Source organism: Salvelinus namaycush, chromosome 38, assembly GCF_016432855.1.
Source record: "Salvelinus namaycush isolate Seneca chromosome 38, SaNama_1.0, whole genome shotgun sequence".
Lineage (NCBI taxonomy): Eukaryota > Metazoa > Chordata > Actinopteri > Salmoniformes > Salmonidae > Salvelinus > Salvelinus namaycush.
Window position 1 is genome coordinate 13,948,806 of NC_052344.1, and position 23,737 is coordinate 13,972,542.

Sequence of the window (23,737 nt, forward strand, 5' to 3'; positions counted from 1 at the left end):
TCGAACCCACAAATACTGATGCTCCAGATACTCAACTAGCCTAAAGAAGGCCAGTTTTATTGCTTCTTTAATCAGAACAACAGTTTTCAGCTGTGCTAACATAATTGCAGAAAGGGTTTTCTAATTATCAATTAGCCTTTTATGATAAACTTGAATTACCTAACACAACGTACCGTTGGAACACAGGAGTGATGGTTGCTGATATTGGTTCTCTGTACGCCTATGTAGATATTCCATAAAAAATCTACCGTTTCCAGCTACAATAGTCATTTACAACATTAACAATGTCTATACTGTATTTCTGATCAATTTGATGTTATTTTAATGGACAAAAAATTTGCTTTCCTTTAAAAAACAAGGACATTTCTAAGTGACCCCAAACTTTTGAATGGTAGTGTATATATATATATTTATATTTTGTCCACTGTTAATATAATCCCAAAATGTTTTGCATGTCAGCAGTCAAGTTTTCAAGATATTGGACTTTCAAGAAGCGAAGTGTCACTTCATGATGATGTGGCAAGTGACTCTTTGCATCTTACATAGGACCGACCACCATTGAGGAAATACCTGGCTTACCACTTGTTGAAGGCTAACTTGAGCACTGTTAAACAATATTACAGATTCTTGGAAATACTCTGACGGGAATAAACTCAATGGCCATGATATGGAATTAACAGTGACTCCAGTAGTTTCAGCTCCTTGTCCATTATGTCCAGTTTATTTACCACTACATGACTAAAACTACCACTACTGAACCCACTGCATAGATGTCACCTGTTTCTGTATTTACATGACTTAAATTACAACTATTGAATCCACTGCATAGATGTCACCTGTTTCTGTATTTACATGACTTAAATTACAACTATTGAACCCACTGCATAGATGTCACCTGTTTCTGTATTTACATGACTTAAATTACAACTATTGAACCCACTGCATAGATGTCACCTGTTTCTGTATTTACATGACTTAAATTACAACTATTGAACCCACTGCATAGATGTCACCTGTTTCTGTATTTACGACTTAAATTACAACTATTGAACCCACTGCATAGATGTCACCTGTTTCTGTATTTACATGACTTAAATTACAACTATTGAACCCACTGCATAGATGTCACCTGTTTCTGTAATTACATGACTTAAACTACCACTATTGAATCCACTGCATAGATGTCACCTGTTTTTTTATTTACCCATCCAGTGTGTTCTGATGGCTGGGCGTTTAAAGACTGGTCCAAAGAACACTTCTCTATCCACACCCCTACACTTTTACAGATGTAAAACAGATGCTCCTTTAGCTCAGTGCATGGGGTTGTGGGCTAGCTTGTGCATTGCATTCCATTTAAGCACATTTTGACTGACATGGCTCACAGCCTTCCTCCTTGCCAGCTCATCAAGCCTAGTCATGATTAGAGCAGCCCAGGCAGATTCCACACCCCTCAGAAAGTGCTGACTATGGGTCACAGCATCTCACAGCACGTACAGCTTCATAATGGATTAATGCAACTCACATATGAATGATGCCGTCTGTTCCGAGTCTGGTTTCTGCTGACATTGGGGAAATCACTGGTTCAATAGGCAGAATGAATGTAGACGTAACAAATAAGTATAACTGTGGAATATGTCTCTGGTGTCTTCACGATACAAAATGTATTAGCGAGGTTTAAGACAAAATGTATGTTAGAAATCATCGTAAAATGCAAAGCGCAATAAGTGGAAAAGCAAAACGATTGACTTAAAATTCGGATTCTCTTTCAAACAACATGATTAGATAGAACACAACTTGCGTTAATAAATACGCAGGCATTCCTTGAACGTGATTCAATGTAAATGAAAAGTGTGCTGTCCTTGCAGAGCAATGGCCTCTGGAGGACTAGCCAGGAGGAATGCATAAAACATGGCCAACCGATGTTCTGTAGTAGGAGCACAAACTAATATTTATCACACGTGGCCCGAGTTCCCAAAAGCCCGCCGGACGCTTCGCTGTACAGCGCCAAAGCACTCTCTTGTCTCTCTGGTTCACCGAATCCGTCCTCCCATGGTTAAACCTTTCCTACTACCTCCAACCCAGATGTTGTGAATCCCTCAAAACACCCTGCATTCCTCTTCCTATCCATCCTGAAGAGGAAATAGGCCACTGATTAATGTCTTGTTGTTGGACCGTCGACCACAGTGATGCTTGTTACTGTCGAGCACGGTCTGGGAGGTGAGGTCTTCTATTCATTCCAGTCTCCTATCTGTTTTTTGGCCTTTTATTGGTCAAATGTGATGAGGACCAGTAATGACTACTGTAACTGGATAATAGGCAAAAATGTGTTCTTCTGTAGATCTATAGTGTAAGGTCATGATCACATGCTGTAGGCTATAGGTTGAGCAAACATTGATGCAGGTCATGTTTCTTTTTGTAACTCGCCCATTGTGTGAACTTAAGACTTCATTTTGGTAACCATGACATCTCATTATGAGACACAGGGAAAATATCGATATGTCTGAAAGCTCTTTTTGTTACAGAGTTTGGCACTCTGAAGCTCTGGCGATACTATAAACTAATTTTATAATTCCAAATGGTTCTGGGAGTGTTGAGTCTGCCTCTGGCAGAGAGACTGCTGTCTGGCTACTGGCTCTGTTTCGACCCAGCAAATCAAAAACAGACTCGACTAGAGAGCAGATTGTGCACCCAACACATTTGTACTCATACTATAGTAAAGGAGTGTTACAGAGTAATGACTACTTAAGATGAGAAGAAAGCACATTTTTATTTGCCATATAGTGTACCGTGTTTCGAGACAAAGTGAAGTGACACATATACACACGTATCAGTCACACATATACACAGTTACAGTACTAACAAGTGTTAATGCTGCTTTCCAAGCATAAAGCAACAAGATATCCAAAAAGGCTTACTGTACTTACTGGCTTATTAATCTGTTATTACATATGTTATCCCAATACAGTTAGAGAGGTACAAGGCCTGTGTAATATCTGCAAGACTGGGAGCTTAGCAGTGTTTCCCATAGAAAGTTAGCGTGGGGGGGGGGGGTCATTGGTAGAGGGAATGGCCAACAGCTCCATCTCCGATCAACACTTTTAGACGCCGTCCTATTGGCCGCAGAGACAAAATGTTGATGTTTTAAAGCAAATTTCCTGCAATTCTACACATTTTGCCATGGGGCGGAGAGAACATTTGACAGTTTTAAAGCTATTTTCCTGCAATTCAACACATTATGTCATGGGGCTGATGGATGAGAGAAAAAAAATCTGTTTTAAAGCTAATTACCTGCAATCTCCATAGACAAACATTGGCAGTAGAATGGCCTTACTGAAGGGCTCAGTGACTTTCAACGTGGCACCGTCATAGGATGCCAACAAGTCAGTTCGTCAAAATGTCTGCCCTGCTAGAGCTTCCCCGGTCAACTGCAAGTGCTGTTATTATGAAGTGGAAACGTCCAGGAGCAACAACTGCTCAGCCGCAAAGTGGTAGGCCACACAAGCTCACAGAACGGGACCGCCGAGTGCTGAAGCGTGTAGCGCGTAAAAATTGTCTGTCCTCAGGTGCAACACTCACTACCTAGCAGTGGAAAACCTTCTCTGGAGTGATGAATCACGCTTCACCCTCTGGCAGTCCGACGGACAAATCTGAGCTTGGCAGATGCCAGGAGAACGCTACCTGCCCAAATGCATAGTGCCAACTTGAAAGTTTGGTGTAGGAGAAATAATGGTCTGGGGCTGTTTTTCATGGTTTGGCCTAGGCTCTTAGTTCCAGTGAAGAGAAATCTTAATGCTACGGCATACAATGACATTCTAGACGATTCTGTGCTTCCAACTTTGAGGCAACAGTTAGGGGAAGGCCCATGCCCCTGTGCACAAAGCAAGGTCCATCCAGAAATGGTTTGATGAGATCGGTGTGGAAGAACTTGACTGGCCTGCACAAAGCCCTGACGTCAACCCCATCGAACACCTTTGGGATGAATTGGAATGCAGACTGCGAGCCAGGACTAATCACCCAACATCCGTGTGCGACCTCACTAATGCTCTAGTGGCTGAATAGAAGCAAGTCCCCGCAGCAATGTTCCAACATCTAGTGGAAAGCCTTCCCAGAAGAGTGAAGGCTGTTATAGCAGCAAAGGGGGACCAACTCCATATTAATGCCCATGATTTTTTTTTACAGATTGCCAGTAAAAGAAAGGCTGATTAGAAAACAAACTTGTTTACAGTGGTCGGAAGTTGCCAGTAGTATGTCCCAAGAGGTTTGTGTGGAGCTGAGAGATCCGGGAATTGATTGATTGCTTTCTTCTGAAATGTTTCTTTGAGCGAGTGCTTGAATCAGATCCATTGTGAGTTTTAACTTCTTATGGCTGCAGGGGCAGTATTGAGTAGCTTGGATGAAAGGTGCACAGAGGTGCCCATAGTAAACTGCCTGCTCCTCAGTTCCAGTTGCTAATATATGCATATTATTATTCGTATTGGATAGAAAACACTCTGAAGTTTCTAAAACTGTTTGAACGATGTCTGTGAGTATAACAGAACTCATATGGCAGGCAAAAACCTGAGAAAAAATCCAAACAGGAAGTGGGAATTCTGAGGTTGGTAGATTTTCAACACAGCCCCTATTGAACAAACAGTGGGATATGGATGAGTTTGCACTTCCTACGGCTTCCACTAGATGTCAACAGTCTGTAGAACCTTGTCTGATGCCTCTACTGTGAAGTGGGGCCGAAGGAGACAGGAAATAGTCAGGTCTACCATGACCTGGCCATGCTCTGACCATGCGCGTTCACATGAGAGGGAGCTCTATTCCATCGCACATCTGAAGTCAATGTAATTCTCCGGTTGGAACGTTACTGAAGATTTATGTTAAAAACATTCAAAAGATTGATTCAGTACATCGTTGGACATGTTTCTACTGACTGTTATGGAACTTTTTGACATTTCGTCAGCTTTTAGTGAACGCGCTTTCTGACTTTGGATTTGTTTACCAAACACGCTAACAAAAATAGCTATTTGGACATAAATGATAGACATTACCGAACAAAATGAACATTTCTTGTGGGAGTCCTGGGAGTGCATTCCGACGAAGATCAGCAAAGGTAAGTGAAGATTTCTAATGCTTTTTAGGAGTTTTGTTGACTGCACAATTTGGCGGGTAACTGTATGGCTTCCTTTTGTGGCTGAACGCTGTTCTCAGATTATTGAATATTGTGCTTTTGCCGTAAAGCTTTTTGAAATCTGACACAGCGGTTGCATTAAGAACAAGTGTATCTTTAATTCTATGTAAAACATGTATCTTTCATCAAAGTTTATGATGAGTATTTATGTTATTTGACGTGGCTCTCTGCATATTTTGAAGGCATTTCTGAACATGGCTCCAATGTAAACTGAGGTTTTTGGATATAAATATGAGCTTTATCGAACAAAACATATATGTATTGTGTAACATGAAGTCCTATGAGTGTCATCTGATGAAGATCATCAAAGGTTAGTGATTCATTTTATCTCTATTCCTGCTTTTTGTGACCCCTGTCTTTGGCTGGAAAAATGACTGTGTTTTTCAGTGATTTTGCGGTGACCTAACATAATCGTTTGTGGTGCTTTCGCTGTAAAGCCTATTTGAAATCAGACACTTTGGTGGGATTAACAACAAGATTACCTTTAAAATGGTATAAGATACATGTATGTTTGAGGAATTTTAACTATGAGATTTCTGTTGTTTGAATTTGGCGCCCTGCACTTTCACTGGCTGTTGTCATATCATCCCGTTAACGGGATTGCAGCCATAAGAAGTTTTAATGTGTGTTTTGTCCCTACATCATCAATTCCTACCATTGAAACACAGCAGATGTCATATAAATGTATGAATAGAAGTGTACAAATAGTTTGTGTGTTTTGCCAATAAGTCAAGACAGTTCATGTTGAAGTCAGGAGCCCTGACATGATGAGGCATTATAAGCTACCTTCAACTTAAGAACCTTCAACTTTAAGGTGCTACTCACAGGATATTTTGTTGTTGAATTGTATCATTGTAATTTCAGAAAACGTCCATAATACATCTGGCGCTAATACTGGGAGGATAGTGTTTCATATTATCACTTACCTGCCAGTGTTGTGATTGGCTGTGATATTCGCCTACTGATTTTTCCCGCCGGAGCGGCATCTGTTGTCAAACTGAGAAAGCATTTCTGACTTTGTGGTTGTGTTATTTAGTGGAAATCATTAATTTCCAGGTTGCAAAAATTTTACGTTATTCGCTCAATTTCAGTTTTTGTGAGAAAAGAAGCACTGAACATTGTACCATCTAAATCGCTGTGAAATATCTTTCTGCAAACTCTGGTCTACCAAAACTGCTGTTTGAAGTTGGTGGTCCACCAGCTTCAAACAGCTGTAAAAACGATATTTTTTGTTATTGAAAAATATTTCACAATGATTTAGATGTTACAAAGATTCCCTACACTATTCAAATTGACCGAACAGTCCACTAGATAACACAGCCACAAAGTCAGAACGGCTTTCCCAGTTTGACAACAGATGCTGCTTCGGCGGGAGAAATCAACAGGCGAATATCACAGCCAATCACAACACTGGTGGGTAAGTAATACTGTGAAACACTATCATTGCACTGTTAGCGCCAGATATATTATTGACAATTTCTGAAATTACAATGCAAAAATTCGAATAAATCCTGTGCAACACCTTTAATTGAGGCATGATGAGCTATTTGTAAGCTAGCTCAAGGAGAGGTGCATTTAAAGTTATACTCCCCCAAACTCATTCCCTCACAAACAACACCTCAGCTAGCACCTCTCTAGCCAAGCAGCTGTGTTATCCTCCTCGTTTTTCTCCTCGTTATTAGAGGGTGTGAGGTAAGCTTGGCCAATCGAGAAGTAGTGTTCCCCCCTCGTTCACTTCGAAAGCCTGTTGCCATGGCGAGGAGAAGTTCCGTCGTACATTGAATGGGCAAGTTAATACCACAACAGCACTCGCTCGAAGCGAGTGTTTCCGTTGCCTGCGTGTTTCAACGCTGTGTGGGGCCAGAGATTGAGAGAGAAGAGGCAGAATGCCAGGCTGGTCTCTCTGAAAGGCCCTTTGTGTAAAAACCTAATGCACAACTGACAAACGCTTTCCTTGCTTATGAATACAGATTGTGAATCTATACTTGAGAAGTTAAGTGGCAAGTAAGTCAAGGTAACAGTGGCCTCCATTTCACAGTGATATTTATTATTGAAACTTTTTTGGGGTCAGTCCATCGTTATATATTCATGTATGTGAACATACAAGAATATTTAAATGATGTTTATTCAAGACGTACTGTAGATGACGTCAGCATGTCTTCCATTCTCTATTATTACTTAGTTGTCAATACAATTCAACTCTCACCAAGATAACAACACCATCCATTTTACAAGGATATTCATCGATGAAACTTTCTGTGGGTCAAGTTCACGGGCCTGTGTTTACGTGTGTATGAACATCCAGGACAATTAATGCCTTTTAATGGGAACGGCATGGCCTTCAAAACCCAGACATTCCAGTGAGCAGCTTTCACTAGGCCACTAATGACATAGCTGGTGCGTTTTATTTCACCATAATGATTTATCAGACTCTGAATTCGGCACTCTCGCCTCCTCTTCCGTGAAAAGTAGCCATCGATGCCAGCAGTTAGTGCCCTGCCAGGGACAGTGTGTGTGTGTGTGCTTATGCTTGTGTGTGTGTGTACACGACTCAGGAGGTTTACTCTAGTTACGAACCCAATGGGACGGGATTCCTCCGGAGTGATTAGCATACAAATGCTGTGCCGCACAGCGCCACTCCGATTGGCCCAAAAAAGGTCACTTCCCACAGTACTTTTGGCTCGGAACTTGATTGTTCTCTTTTTTCGATGGACTGTCATTGCTGTTACAGCTCCTGCCATTGGCTTGCAGAGTCCGTCTTTTGTCCTTCTCTTCCCTGGTGAGTTTCTGATGTCTGTTTAGCCCGTCACAGTAGACTTTCTCTGGGTCTAGAGATGAGTCTGACAGAGCTCCTCTGCACTACTCCTGTTATAACACTTAACAAGTCCAAGATGGGATTTCTGAAAGGAGCTTCTGTTGCAATTCTGAAAACTCTGCTTGGGTCCCATTGTTAGTCAATTAGTACTGTAGCATGTGTACTGCAAACACCCCATTCTAATACAGGATGATTGTTGGTGTCTATAGTGATTATTCACATGAATAAAGATGTATAAAGACCTAAATCAATCAACTGTTGAGTTTTTCAACCAAAAGCTCCCAGTCACCTTGAAATGATGAGACCAGTAGAGAAGCTGGAAACCCGTTTGAAGCCCTTGCTCTGTGGAGTCCATTAGAAATCATTTGTCTTTGTATTTTAAAAAAGTATGAAAATGTATGCACTCACTATTGTAAGTCGCTCTGCATAAGAGCTTTTGCTGAATGACTAAAATGTCAAATGTAAATGTGTCACCCAGATGCAGTCATTCAAAGACCACCACTCTTTACTGGCAGTGTAAACCTAGCCACATCAGGCGTTTCTTTTGTTCACTCTGAATCAAACGTCATGTCATTCCTGTTAGCTACTGAGAGCCTGTTGCATAGTTGACCACAAAATGTCAGAGGTCACTAAACCACCTTCATAGGGACACAATGATCTCACCAAGATTGAGTGCCTCAGCCAATCCCTGGAAGGGCCCTTGTTCTGTAAAGACGTGCAACGGATTATTACAATGTCAATTAATCATCGTTGCACTGTCAGTGCTGTAACCATACCATCTGAGAAACACAGCATCCACATTCATCATACCCCAAACACCCTATAAAGTTCTGCTGAAAGAGGACACCTCTTACTTCCTGTGTGATATTTATCACTTATCACACCCATTTAGTGATTATTGAGGTGTGATATGGGCCTGTATTTCACAGCAGGTCCTTCAGGGCACACAGGTGTCAGGATATCAAGCTAACTGGGTCTAAATTACCTAATTGACGCCCAAAAGAGGCTGGGTTGGTATGCTTCACACATGTCTTCACATACCTGAATTAATAACGAATGATTAATCACTTGATTTGAAGACACGCCAGACTCAGGAAGCATGCCATCTAGGACTAATGTACGCAACCACCAATCTTGGAACTGTCACGCTTACTGATGGGCTAAAGTAGATGTATTCACAAAGATCCAGACTACTGTCAGGTTTGGAGTGATGGTGGGTGTCATTGGCAAGTATTAACTAAAATGATTCACTTAAAGATCAAAGCGATTAATTAAAACAATTGTTACAGAGAAAAAGGTATATGAACCTGTTTCGACAGGTAGTCTTTACAAAGCCAATCCTCCTACCCTTTTTTGATACCCAATCCAGCCTCCATTTTGAACTCCACCTCCTTCTTGCCTAAGGTTGTTTCCCAACATCAGACAGTAGCCTCTCAAGAGACATCACAATCATCTTTAATAGATATCATTTTAATAGTATCTTGTCATATTTCTGCTGTGGTAAATGATTTGACCCAGAGAGGGTAGCCATGTTGTGGTGAGTCAGTTTCCAGCCCTGCTCTGTTCTAATCAAGAGGACTGAGATGAGGATTGAGGCTGAAGGGAGTCTGGGCTTGAGGAAGGCAACAGCCTCGCAGTGTCATGGCAAGCTGGCGTGGAAACAGTGTGATTTTATAAGGGAAGAGGGTGGGACAGGGACAAAGAAGGGAAGAAGCTGAGGAGGGAGGGAGGGAGGGAGGGAGGGAGGGAGGGAGGGAGGGAGGGAGGGAGGGAGGGAGGGAGGGAGGGAGGGAGGGAGGGAGGGAGAAAATGAGCAAGTAAGGGGAAGGGTAACGAGGGAGAGATTGAGAGACAGAAAGATAAAAGGAAGGGGGAGGGAGAAATGTGAGAGATGGAGGGAGAATGCTGAGTAATGGAAAGAGAGGTGGAGACTGTGTTCGTTTAGCCCCGAGTGCTTTTCCAAACCATTTAGAGCTATGTTTAGGCCTATCTGTGTGCTGTGGAGCGAGGACGAGCCGACCTCGGGCAAAACTTTACCTGCCTGGTCACACACACACACAGACACACACACACACAGACACACACACACACACACACACACACACACACACACACACACACACACACACACACACACACACACACACACACACACACACACACACACACACACACACACACACACACACAGAGAAAAAAGTAGATCATGGAACATTGAAGTTGACACCTCAGAGGATTAGGGGTCTCTACTGTCCAACCAAACGTTATCCCTGGGGTTTGATAGTGAGAAGCTGTAGGTTGACAAAAAACGGAGACTTTTGTGACAACCCCTGATGATCCCAGTACAACACCTATATTAGTGATTACAGGTATAGAACCTTCCTTGATCCACTCAGTCATTTTTAAAGTCCTTAAGACCACCTGGAGGCCATGTGAACTGAGCTGTTTCACTGAAGGTCAAAAATAATGACCTGTTAACAGTTCTCTCCTCTTCTTTCCTCTCCCCATATCCCTCTGCCCCTCCTCCTCTCTCACCATCCACCACTCCTCTTTCCCGTCCACCTTTCCTTTCCATCCCCACTCCCCTCTCCTTTACACTCACTCTCTTCCCCTCCATCCCCTCCAAATCTTCACGAACCCTGGCTAACAAGTTGAATCAGCAATACAAAATTGGGTTTAATTATTTATTTACTAAATACCTAACGAATCACACAGAATTACATATACACAGAATGAATCATACCTTGATTACAAATTATGTCATAAAGGAAAACGTCCCTAGCGGACGGAACAGATTTGACAGCTGGTTACACAAAGAAAATGGGGTTGGGTTTGAGTGAAAGAGCGGGAAGACTGATAAACAAAGGGAGAAGCTATTCCCTCTATCGGGCCGTAGGCAGCTACTCTATCATAAATACAGAATCTTATGCATTCTAAATTACCGCCCATTTTGAAAAGGACAATGCAATAATTATTTACTCTGAGCTGCGCTTCAATAGGTTGGTGGTAGATGGAAAGCTGTGTTGCCCAACAGAGTCCTTTGTTCTTTGAAGAGTGTCTCTGGTGGTGAACGGGATACGTTGTAGTGTTGTCGTTGTGTGGTAGACGGGATACTCTGTCTGTCCTCTCCTAGCCCACATTTACAGCGGCCGCTGCTAACTCAACGGCTAGGAGGTATCACTTCTGTAGCGAATAAGAGTTCAAAGTTCATACCATTCGCAACCAAAGCTCACGCTGAGGTTGGCTTCGTTCTGTAGTTATTATCTGAATCCTTCTGACATCGGACCGTCGTCCTAATGTACACGGAACCAGAGGTTACATTTTCGTCAAGGGCTTATATAGTGGAGGGAGAGAAGGGTGTGTTTCATAGTTTATAACCCATGTCTCTTCACAGGGGCGGGCCACTGATTGAGCAGAGCTCTAATCTTATGAAAACCCAATTCTCTCATTTGGAAGCTAAAATTACATTTAATCTTTTCACAAATAGTTTCATTTAAATTGCACAACAATTCCATGTGAATCTGATAACTATAATGTGTAGACTTTCCCAGATACAGTTTATGTCGACCTGTCATCAGTCATAATGTCGCATATTTTCAACTGGTTCTATTACCGAAATATGATTCCTTTCCCTCCACTTGTTTGATGTTCCCAGACTCTCTATGTTTAACAAAGGCTATTCAAGAGTCCCTCAGTAGAGTCAAGAGAGAGGGAAGGGAGAAAGGTATTTATGGGGGGAGTCATAAACCTTACCCACAGGCCAACGTCATGACAGTATGATCTCAGTGTTTGTATTCGTGGCCCTCTACCCCGAGGCTTCATCCAAGACCTCCACACAGTGCCAAAGACCATGACCCACCCTTCTTTTTCTCTGTCTGACTCCCTTGTCCCCTCCTCCCCCTAGATATGATTAAATGCATAGAGAAAGAATGAATAGAACTGGAGTCCCCATTCAAGTCAATGATTCCTCTGTTCTATTCATTCTATTTCTATGCATTTAATCCTATCCGATGGGCGAAATCCAGATAGATCACTTTTGAAAAACTGGCCCTGTATTTCAGTTGAACCTTTCCTGACCCTACAAAAAAGTAAGAAACTCGACCAGAATCTGAATCAAAGACAGTACAATGACAACCTTTTAACAAGTCGTTTAACTCAACAAGTAAAAATACCTTTTCAATGTTACCTGCTTTTGTATTTTGAGAATGGGTGTTTTTATGGTTCAGTTTGTTGGGTTGGTTTCTGAGGGATTTAAGACAGTCGTACTGATACCTTGGTCATGACCAATGTCTATGTGGGTGGCCCTTCTTTCCTTAGCTTGGAGAAGGATAATTGAGATGGGATACGGCTGGAATGCTGTACTTCCCATTAGAGACAAAGTCTTACTAGCTAAAGTTCAGCCATTTTACCAGATCCCTTTGATCTGAGCCGTGCATGATAGGCTGAGTGGGAGAGAGAGAGAAAGAAGAGTTAGAGAGAGAGAGAGCATCTGATGCTAGCATACATTGGGTGGAGGCTGAATGCAGGAAGGCACAGCAGTCCTTTGTAGATGTCCCTTGTTCTATCATTCATCAGATCTGCTCTCTGTTTCTACCCTCTATACAATCATTCATCAACGACCATATGCCCACACTCTGAGATCTCTGCAGCATGTGTTGTTGAAATAATTCAACCTTGTTGAGATAATTCATGGCTGTTGATACAGTGTAGTTCTTAGAGTGGTAGTCTGGATACGTCACCATTCATGTACGCTTTATGGAGCTAGTAGAATTCATTGACTCTGGTCATCGTTGGTCTATATACAATTAACACTATGGCTTTAGATCAGCAGCTAGCATGAACTTTGCAATGCTTTGCCTGTCCCCGGGCCATAAAGGGGCAATCCACAGTTGAAACAATAAGGCTATATAGTGTTTGTTTACATTGACTTTGTTTACAAACATTTGAGTTAACAAGCTTATATTTGGGGTTCTGATGAGGTACGCCAGTTGAGGTCAATGGGGCATTTCTAAGTTATGTTCTTCAAGAATCAATAGGTACATATCATTCATTTATAAGTCCTTGTTAAATGTCCAGTATGCCTCCTTCGATGCATCCGTCTAGCTTTTCCCCGCCACACAGCGACCAATGAAAGGACTGGATGGGTGGAAGCAATGTTTCCTCCAATTAGCTTGAACTGATCCAGTTCCATCATTTCTGTAATGATGCTTGTGAAAACGTTCTATGAACCAAAGCTGCATAAAGCATTATGAATTTGTAGTGCCTTATCTATCACACCCATAACACATTCATAACAGCTGTAGGCTGTTAACAACAACCTATATGTCTTCAAATGCATTCATTATGTCCTAGTCATATTTCTCTGTGTACTCATCTCTGTACTGTAGAAAGTATTCTTGAAAGCTCTCCCTCTCTCTTGCAGTCTTTGTTGTGAGTGTAACCCAAGTGTAACTAAGCAGAGCCAGTCCAAGCGACACAGAGCTCTAAAGTGCTCAGCTCCGACTGCACCTCACAGGTCTGGAGCAGTAATCTGAACTATTTAAAGAGTATTAAATCCTTCACATTAGACTTTGGACTAAAATAACACACACACCAGGGTGGTTAGGGTGACATGTTAGTCAGACAGACCAACCCTGAGCCCAGCCGGAGGGGGAATTATAGACCTAAAGTAGATGTGACACATGGAGGGTAAACCAGGGGATGGGGAGAACTAAGAACTAAGATCCCCCTCCTCTTCCTAGTAATTGGAACAGTCCCCTTGTCCCTTTTGGTTACGTGTAAATAAGTAAACCGACCCAATCAAGAGATTGGGGGTGAAGGGGGAGGGTGGACTGAATGCTTGTGTGGGATTAAACAAAGGCAGAGGGGTAGTCGGCTGTGTTAAATTAGTTTGAATTTCACCAAAGTAAAGAAAGAGAGAGAGATAGACGGAGAAAAATGGAAGAAATAAAGTTTGTGAGAGAAAGGCAGAGAGTAGCTGGCGTTTTTGAACTGAGCTCTGGAGGACCTATCATTACCAGATGGTACTGAATGGGAGCCTGCCAGCCTAGTCACTGCTTATTGCCTTAACTCTGCCTCTCTCTCTCCCTCCATTTCTCTCTCTCTCTCCTTTCTTCCCTCCACTCTCCTCTTCTTTTCTCCATCGCTCTGTGACTGTTCATTTTTTTATTTTCCTCTCTTTTCTCTCCCTCTATTTCCAGCTGTTTTTGGAGCGTGCTCTCTCTCTCTTTTGCTGGGGGAAGTTCTCTCCACCAAGTGTCTCAATTTAACAGGAGCTCCCTCCCTCTCTCTCTTCCTCTCTCAGCCCCTTCCTCCTCCCCTTCGGCCGTGACAGAGCACACCTGCTTGGTCTTGGCTGCGCGCGCTCTCAGTGCAATTATCGCTCGGCCCCTTGCAGTACAGTGCAGAAGGCTCACAGTGATTCAGCCTATAGCCTCAACTGGATATTTGGAAGAAAGACCATCTGACCTCGGCGCACTCTAACTCTCTCGCTCTCTCTCCCACGCTTCTGAAGAGCACAGGTAGGATAACACACTGATAAATAGAGGGGATGGATCTTGGGGGGGAAACTCGGGAAAGACTGGATTATAGGCCTGGGGAGTGTGGGAAGAGAGGGGGATTGTGAGGGAAATTGTTAAAAGGGATTTGGAATTGGGGTTATTGTGTTTCGGGGGTACCAAACGTGCAGACTTGGTTAGTAAAATGGTGATGCTGTGCTTGTGGTTTGGGGTTTTCTAATGGCTTGGTAGGTTCTGTGATATGGATGCTCTTTTGATGTTCCTTCAATCCTTAACTCTATCGCCAGACTCTGTGTGCAGTGATTTTGTGGTTGAACTGGTCATGAACGGTTGTTCATTTCGATGCTTTTGCACATACATTCAATTAGAATGTATGACATGAGTCATGCCAGGCATATCATGAAAGTGATGCGTTTGTGCATGATATTGCAAATTTGTTTTGTGTGGGTGTAGGGTTAGTGTGTGTGTGTGTGTGTGTGTGTGTGTGTGTGTGTGTGTGTGTGTGTGTGTGTGTGTGTGTGTGTGTGTGTGTGTGTGTGTGTGTGTGTGTGTGTGTGTGTGTGTGTGTGTGTGTGTGTGTGTGTGTGTGTGTGTGTGCATGTGTGTGTGTACATGTGTGTGTGTGTGTGTGTGTGCGCGCTCCCTCTAAACTAGATGCGTGGCCAGGTCTTAGTCTCACAACAGGACTGGCTTAGGGAGGAGAGACCATAGCTAATCATTCCCATACCAGACCATGTGATAGCCTACAGAATGATGAAGACAGCACCAGCTATAGGGAGGGGGTGTGGTGCTACTGTTGATGCTAGCACTTCACTCCCATGCCAATGTATTAGAAAACCCTACCCTATTTATCCTAAAGAGGATACCATGTTATCTTTCCTTGACTTTATTGGTTTATCCCTTGGCTAGCGGTTTTTAGTTTTTTACCCCTCAGGGCACTTGAGCAAGTGAGCTGTTTTGTCAGTTAGTTGGCTTGTGGTTGTACATGTGGTTTTCCCTTCCATCAAACTGTCCAGTGTGTTCGTTTATGGTTTTACATGCATTCAGAGTTGTTGTGGGCAGAGGAATAGAGAGAAAGAGAAGAGGTTTCTTTGATGTGAAGTCCCTGGAGAGTTTTCTCTCCTCTCTTGTCAGTAACTGGCCCTGGTGGAAAACCCATTAAGTTTACCAGTGTCCTTTTCTTCAGTTGTAGTACTTTAATGCATTGCTTTCTCTCTGTTGTACTCTTCCTCTGGCACTTGGAGATCCTGCAAGTGAAATGAAAACACAACAACAAGGATTTCTTTGTATTGCCTCAAGCCATTACAGTTCCCTTGCAGCAGTTCATCAGAATGAACCCATCCAGGGCATTTTAGACTAAAACAAATCGATCTGAAATGGTTTATTTAACTTGTTGTACTGCTGTTCTGTTTCACATCAACGTTAACGCACCGTTTCAGACCGCCTCATGACCACTCTGCTTTGATGGAAGCGCTGCAGACCCAAATCGCCCAGAGCAACCAAAATTAAAGGGAGGACCTGCTTTGAAGTCGAAGAAAGGGGGAAAGAAAAATCAGTACCTGGCAACCCAAAGCCTTATTAATCCACTAACAGTGCAGCTTCCTCTATCACAGAGAGATCTGACTGATGGCTTCCCTGCAAGACACCGCAAAACTCCCAGCTAACTGCCAACATCCTCCAACACAGAGGGAGGTTTTTTTTACAGGGCTGAACTGGAGTTGGAGTACAGAGGGGAGAGGAAGGGATTATGAGTTGGAGGATGGACAGGACTTGTTTTCCTAGTCCACCCCTAGTGCTCTCCACAACCTCAACCTAAACATGTTGTGGCATGTTGATGGAGTCGTTGATGTTGAAGTCTTGTTTGTTTGGACTAACTTGTACAGTATAGTTTGGTTAGCTCTGTATTAGAAAAGTAAAACATGGGTCTTTAGAGGCCCCGCGTTGAGCCCAGGGGCCACGTTTTCCCGTCTGGACTCACTGGAACTGTCCAGGCCGAGAGAGAACAATAAGCTGAAAGATGGACGTTAGCCACAAATGATTTTTTTCCTCATTGGAATAATATAAAGTTCCATTCTCCAGTAGTGCTCTTTCCAAAAAGCAAATTGTACTGCCAAAGGGTCAAAGAAAAAATTTCTTAATCTATGGGAGATGAAGGGAGATGGAAAAGAGAGAGAAAAGGAGAAAGAGAAAAATAGTAGGTTGGGCAGCAGAGTAGATGTTCAATACAGGCTGTAGATAATACAGGCTATAGATAATACAGGCTGTAGATAATACAGGCTATAGATAATACAGGCTGTAGATAATACAGGCTGTAGATAATACAGGCTGTAGATAATACAGGCTGTAGATAATACAGGCTATAGATAATACAGGCTATAGATAATACAGGCTGTAGATAATACAGGCTATAGATAATACAGGCTGTAGATAATACAGGCTGTAGATAATACAGGCTGTAGATAATACAGGCTGTAGATAATACAGGCTATAGATAATACAGGCTGTAGATAATACAGGCTGTAGATAATACAGGCTATAGATAATACAGGCTGTAGATAATACAGGCTGTAGATAATACAGGCTATAGATAATACAGGCTGTAGATAATACAGGCTGTAGATAATACAGGCTGTAGATAATACAAGCTGTAGATAATACAGGCTGTAGATAATACAGGCTGTAGATAATACAGGCTGTAGATAATACAGGTTGTAGATAATACAGGCTGTAGATAATACAGGCTATAGATAATACAGGCTATAGATAATACAGGCTATAGATAATACAGGCTATAGATAATACAGGCTATAGATAATACAGGCTATAGATAATACAGGCTATAGATAATACAGGCTATAGATAATACAGGCTGTAGATAATACAGGCTGTAGATAATACAGGCTATAGATAATACAGGCTATAGATAATACAGGCTGTAGATAATACAGGCTGTAGATAATACAGGCTATAGATAATACAGGCTATAGATAATACAGGCTATAGATAATACAGGCTATAGATAATACAGGCTGTAGATAATACAGGCTGTAGATAATACAAGCTGTAGATAATACAGGCTGTAGATAATACAGGCTGTAGATAATACAGGCTGTAGATAATACAGGTTGTAGATAATACAGGCTGTAGATAATACAGGCTATAGATAATACAGGCTATAGATAATACAGGCTATAGATAATACAGGCTATAGATAATACAGGCTGTAGATAATACAGGCTGTAGATAATACAGGCTGTAGATAATACAGGCTGTAGATAATACAGGCTGTAGATAATACAGGCTGTAGATAATACAGGCTGTAGATAATACAGGCTGTAGATAATACAGGCTGTAGATAATACAGGCTGTAGATAATACAGGCTGTAGATAATACAGGCTGTAGATAATACAGGCTGTAGATAATACAGGCTGTAGATAATACAGGCTATAATACAGGCTGTAGATAATACAGGTTGTAGATAATACAGGCTGTAGATAATACAGGCTATAGATAATACAGGCTATAGATAATACAGGCTATAGATAATACAGGCTGTAGATAATACAGGCTGTAGATAATACAGGCTGTAGATAATACAGGCTATAGATAATACAGGCTGTAGATAATACAGGCTATAGATAATACAGGCTGTAGATAATACAGGCTGTAGATAATACAGGCTGTAGATAATACAGGCTGTAGATAATACAGGCTGTAGATAATACAGGCTGTAGATAATACAGGCTATAGATAATACAAGCTGTAGATAATACAGGCTGTAGATAATACAAGCTGTAGATAATACAGGCTGTAGATAATACAAGCTGTAGATAATACAGGCTATAGATAATACAGGCTATAGATAATACAGGCTGTAGATAATACAGGCTGTAGATAATACAGGCTGTAGATAATACAGGCTGTAGATAATACAGGCTGTAGATAATACAGGCTGTAGATAATACAGGCTGTAGATAATACAGGCTGTAGATAATACAGGCTGTAGATAATACAGGCTGTAGATAATACAGGCTGTAGATAATACAGGCTGTAGATAATACAGGCTGTAGATAATACAGGCTGTAGATAATACAGGCTGTAGATAATACAGGCTATAGATAATACAGGCTGTAGATAATACAGGCTATAGATAATACAGGCTATAGATAATACAGGCTGTAGATAATACAGGCTGTAGATAATACAGGCTGTAGATAATACAAGCTGTAGATAATACAGGCTGTAGATAATACAGGCTATAGATAATACAGGCTATAGATAATACAGGCTGTAGATAATACAGGCTATAGATAATACAGGCTATAGATAATACAGGCTGTAGATAATACAGGCTGTAGATAATACAGGCTGTAGATAATACAAGCTGTAGATAATACAGGCTGTAGATAATACAGGCTGTAGATAATACAGGCTATAGATAATACAGGCTGTAGATAATACAGGCTGTAGATAATACAGGCTGTAGATAATACAAGCTGTAGATAATACAGGCTGTAGATAATACAGGCTATAGATAATACAGGCTGTAGATAATACAAGCTGTAGATAATACAGGCTGTAGATAATACAGGCTATAGATAATACAGGCTGTAGATAATACAAGCTGTAGATAATACAGGCTATAGATAATACAGGCTATAGATAATACAGGCTGTAGATAATACAAGCTGTAGATAATACAGGCTGTAGATAATACAGGCTGTAGATAATACAGGCTGTAGATAATACAGGCTGTAGATAATACAGGCTATAGATAATACAGGCTGTAGATAATACAGGCTGTAGATAATACAGGCTGTAGATAATACAGGCTGTAGATAATACAGGCTGTAGATAATACAGGCTGTAGATAATACAGGCTGTAGATAATACAGGCTGTAGATAATACAGGCTGTAGATAATACAGGCTGTAGATAATACAGGCTATAGATAATACAGGCTGTAGATAATACAGGCTGTAGATAATACAGGCTGTAGATAATACAGGCTGTAGATAATACAGGCTGTAGATAATACAGGCTGTAGATAATACAGGCTGTAGATAATACAGGCTGTAGATAATACAGGCTGTAGATAATACAGGCTGTAGATAATACAGGCTGTAGATAATACAGGCTGTAGATAATACAGGCTGTAGATAATACAGGCTATAGATAATACAGGCTGTAGATAATACAGGCTGTAGATAATACAGGCTGTAGATAATACAGGCTGTAGATAATACAGGCTGTAGATAATACAGGCTGTAGATAATACAGGCTGTAGATAATACAGGCTATAGATAATACAGGCTGTAGATAATACAGGCTATAGATAATACAGGCTGTAGATAATACAGGCTGTAGATAATACAGGCTATAGATAATACAGGCTATAGATAATACAGGCTGTAGATAATACAAGCTGTAGATAATACAGGCTGTAGATAATACAGGCTATAGATAATACAGGCTGTAGATAATACAAGCTGTAGATAATACAGGCTGTAGATAATACAGGCTGTAGATAATACAGGCTGTAGATAATACAGGCTATAGATAATACAGGCTGTAGATAATACAGGCTATAGATAATACAGGCTATAGATAATACAGGCTGTAGATAATACAGGCTGTAGATAATACAGGCTGTAGATAATACAGGCTGTAGATAATACAGGCTGTAGATAATACAGGCTGTAGATAATACAGGCTGTAGATAATACAAGCTGTAGATAATACAGGCTGTAGATAATACAGGCTGTAGATAATACAGGCTATAGATAATACAGGCTGTAGATAATACAGGCTGTAGATAAGATAATACAGGCGGTAGATAATACAGGCTATAGATAAGATAATACAGGCTGTAGATAATACAGGCTGTAGATAATACAGGCTGTAGATAATACAGGCTGTAGATAAGATAATACAGGCTGTAGATAATACAAGCTGTAGATAATACAGGCTGTAGATAATACAAGCTGTAGATAATACAGGCTGTAGATAATACAGGCTGTAGATAATACAGGCTGTAGATAATACAGGCTATAGATAATACAGGCTGTAGATAATACAGGCTATAGATAATACAGGCTATAGATAATACAGGCTATAGATAATACAGGCTGTAGATAATACAGGCTGTAGATAAGATAATACAGGCTGTAGATAATACAGGCTGTAGATAATACAGGCTGTAGATAATACAGGCTGTAGATAAGATAATACAGGCTGTAGATAATACAGGCTGTAGATAAGATAATACAGGCTGTAGATAATACAGGCTGTAGATAATACAGGCTGTAGATAAGATAATACAGGCTGTAGATAATACAGGCTGTAGATAATACAGGCTGTAGATAATACAGGCTGTAGATAAGATAATACAGGCTGTAGATAATACAGGCTATAGATAAGATAATACAGGCTGTAGATAATACAGGCTATAGATAATACAGGCTGTAGATAATACAAGCTGTAGATAATACAGGCTGTAGATAATACAGGCTGTAGATAATACAGGCTGTAGATAATACAGGCTATAGATAATACAGGCTGTAGATAATACAGGCTGTAGATAATACAGGCTGTAGATAATACAAGCTGTAGATAATACAGGCTGTAGATAATACAGGCTGTAGATAATACAGGCTGTAGATAATACAGGCTGTAGATAATACAGGCTGTAGATAATACAGGCTGTAGATAATACAGGCTGTAGATAATACAGGCTGTAGATAATACAGGCTGTAGATAATACAGGCTATAGATAATACAGGCTGTAGATAAGATAATACAGGCTGTAGATAATACAGGCTGTAGATAATACAGGCTATAGATAATACAGGCTGTAGATAAGATAATACAGGCTGTAGATAATACAGGCTGTAGATAAGATAATACAGGCTGTAGATAATACAGGCTGTAGATAATACAGGCTGTAGATAATACAGGCTGTAGATAATACAGGCTGTAGATAATACAAGCTGTAGATAATACAGGCTGTAGATAATACAGGCTGTAGATAATACAAGCTGTAGATAATACAGGCTGTAGATAATACAAGCTGTAGATAATACAGGCTGTAGATAATACAGGCTGTAGATAATACAGGCTGTAGATAATACAGGCTGTAGATAATACAGGCTGTAGATAATACAGGCTGTAGATAATACAGGCTGTAGATAATACAGGCTGTAGATAATACAGGCTGTAGATAATACAGGCTATAGATAATACAGGCTATAGATAATACAGGCTATAGATAATACAGGCTATAGATAATACAGGCTGTAGATAATACAGGCTGTAGATAATACAGGCTATAGATAATACAGGCTGTAGATAATACAGGCTATAGATAATACAGGCTGTAGATAATACAGGCTGTAGATAATACAGGCTATAGATAATACAGGCTGTAGATAATACAGGCTGTAGATAATACAGGCTGTAGATAATACAAGCTGTAGATAATACAGGCTGTAGATAATACAGGCTGTAGATAATACAGGCTATAGATAATACAGGCTGTAGATAATACAGGCTATAGATAATACAGGCTGTAGATAATACAGGCTATAGATAATACAGGCTGTAGATAATACAGGCTGTAGATAATACAGGCTGTAGATAATACAGGCTGTAGATAATACAGGCTGTAGATAATACAGGCTGTAGATAATACAGGCTGTAGATAATACAAGCATGGATATATAAATGTCAGCCATACAATACTTCTCAATGAACGGTTCAAACGTGGTGTAACCATTCACTGGCTTTCTCCTACAATGGTCCAAAACAGCACAGATGCTTCAGGGCTTTCTGCGGTCTGTCAACAATATATGTGTTTTTATGACCCAATTTCTGAATATCTTTGGAGTTCTCCCAAAGAAATGCAATGCTCGCAGACGTTGGTCTTGTAACGGATCCAGAGAGAGTTTCTGGGTTTGACGTGGAGAAATCACTCTGTTAGGGAACTATTGTGACCACTGAAGGGGTTAGTGATGCAGGCATTTCCTGTTGACAAAGCGCTGGTATATTATCTATAGTGCCCAATCTGCCCATCATTTGACATAGAAGTTATTTCTTGGATGGATCTCTGGTTTTCTCCCCGTATAGATAAACTCTCTTGAACTCAGATGTCTTTGGAAATGTCTTTAAGGAAAAAACAATGACAAATGGAGACCCGTTAGTAGGATTTCAATATGGAAAGGCAGACGAATCACGCACACAGACAAACTGGGTCTTGAGGACTGGAAATGGTTCAAACTGTCTGGGTATCTGCGTCTGGTTGGGGAGGGGTTGACACGTTGAGTTGTTGATGGGTTTAAAGAGGGCACACATGTTTCAGACATCTCGTAGCCTTGTAAATACCTAACATGGATTCGTTACTGACAGGCCCTCTGGAGACAGAAGGCTGAGACCCTGGTCAAGGAGAGTTGGAGTAGAATGGAGTCATGGAGGGTAGAGGTAGTGGTAGGGGGTAGGAGGGTTGGAATTGTTGTCTTGAGATCTGTCTCCTGTCAGTCACTCAGACACAAAACAAGTCCAACATACCGTCTCTGTCACCCTCTCGCAAATGCTGCACAAGTTTGGAAAGGTATGAGTATGGGTTGATGACCTACATACTGTACATGTGGCATGGATGGAATACAACTGAATGGTGAGAGAGAGAGAGAGAGAGAGAGAGAGAGAGAGAGAGAGAGAGAGAGACAGAGAGAGAGAGAGAGAGAGAGAGAGAGAGAGAGAGAGAGAGAGAGAGAGAGAGAGAGAGAGAGAGAGAGAGAGAGAGAGAGAGAGAGAGAGAGAGAGAGAATAATGAGACAGATATGTTACATGGTGTCTCTACTGTAATCTGCTTCCTGCCTGAGACTTGTCAGAAGTGTGTCCAGACTTTTAGAGAAAGTGGCGAGGGAGGGAAGGAGAGAGGGATGAGAGGGAGGGAAGGAGAGAGGGGGGGGTTGACAAGGCTGCTGCAACGAAAGGAAGTGTCAACCCCCACCCCTCCTCTCAGAGAGAAAGATCAGACTTGCTCTGACAAAACACAGCCCTCAGGCCTTACAGAGAATGAGAGGAGGAGGAGGAGGAGGAGGAATGAAAGGATGAGAGGGTGTCTTTTGACTGCTCCTACCTTTCCACCTTTCGATTATTGAACACAGGCAGTCAGACACACACATATACACACACACACACATAGTATGAAGACACCCACACACACATTAC

The 23,737-nt window shown here is 41.3% G+C and overlaps 1 protein-coding gene across 1 annotated transcript in view; it reads left to right on the forward strand.

The window, feature by feature from the left end:
- Nucleotides 1–14,167: 14,167 nt before the first annotated feature.
- Nucleotides 14,168–23,737, forward strand: part of LOC120032025 (decorin-like) — a 34,012-nt gene continuing 24,442 nt past the window's right edge. Inside the window, exon 1 of the mRNA XM_038977938.1 lies at nt 14,168–14,512. The gene's annotated coding sequence lies outside the window, so the exon portion shown is untranslated. The remainder of the gene's footprint in view (nt 14,513–23,737) is intronic.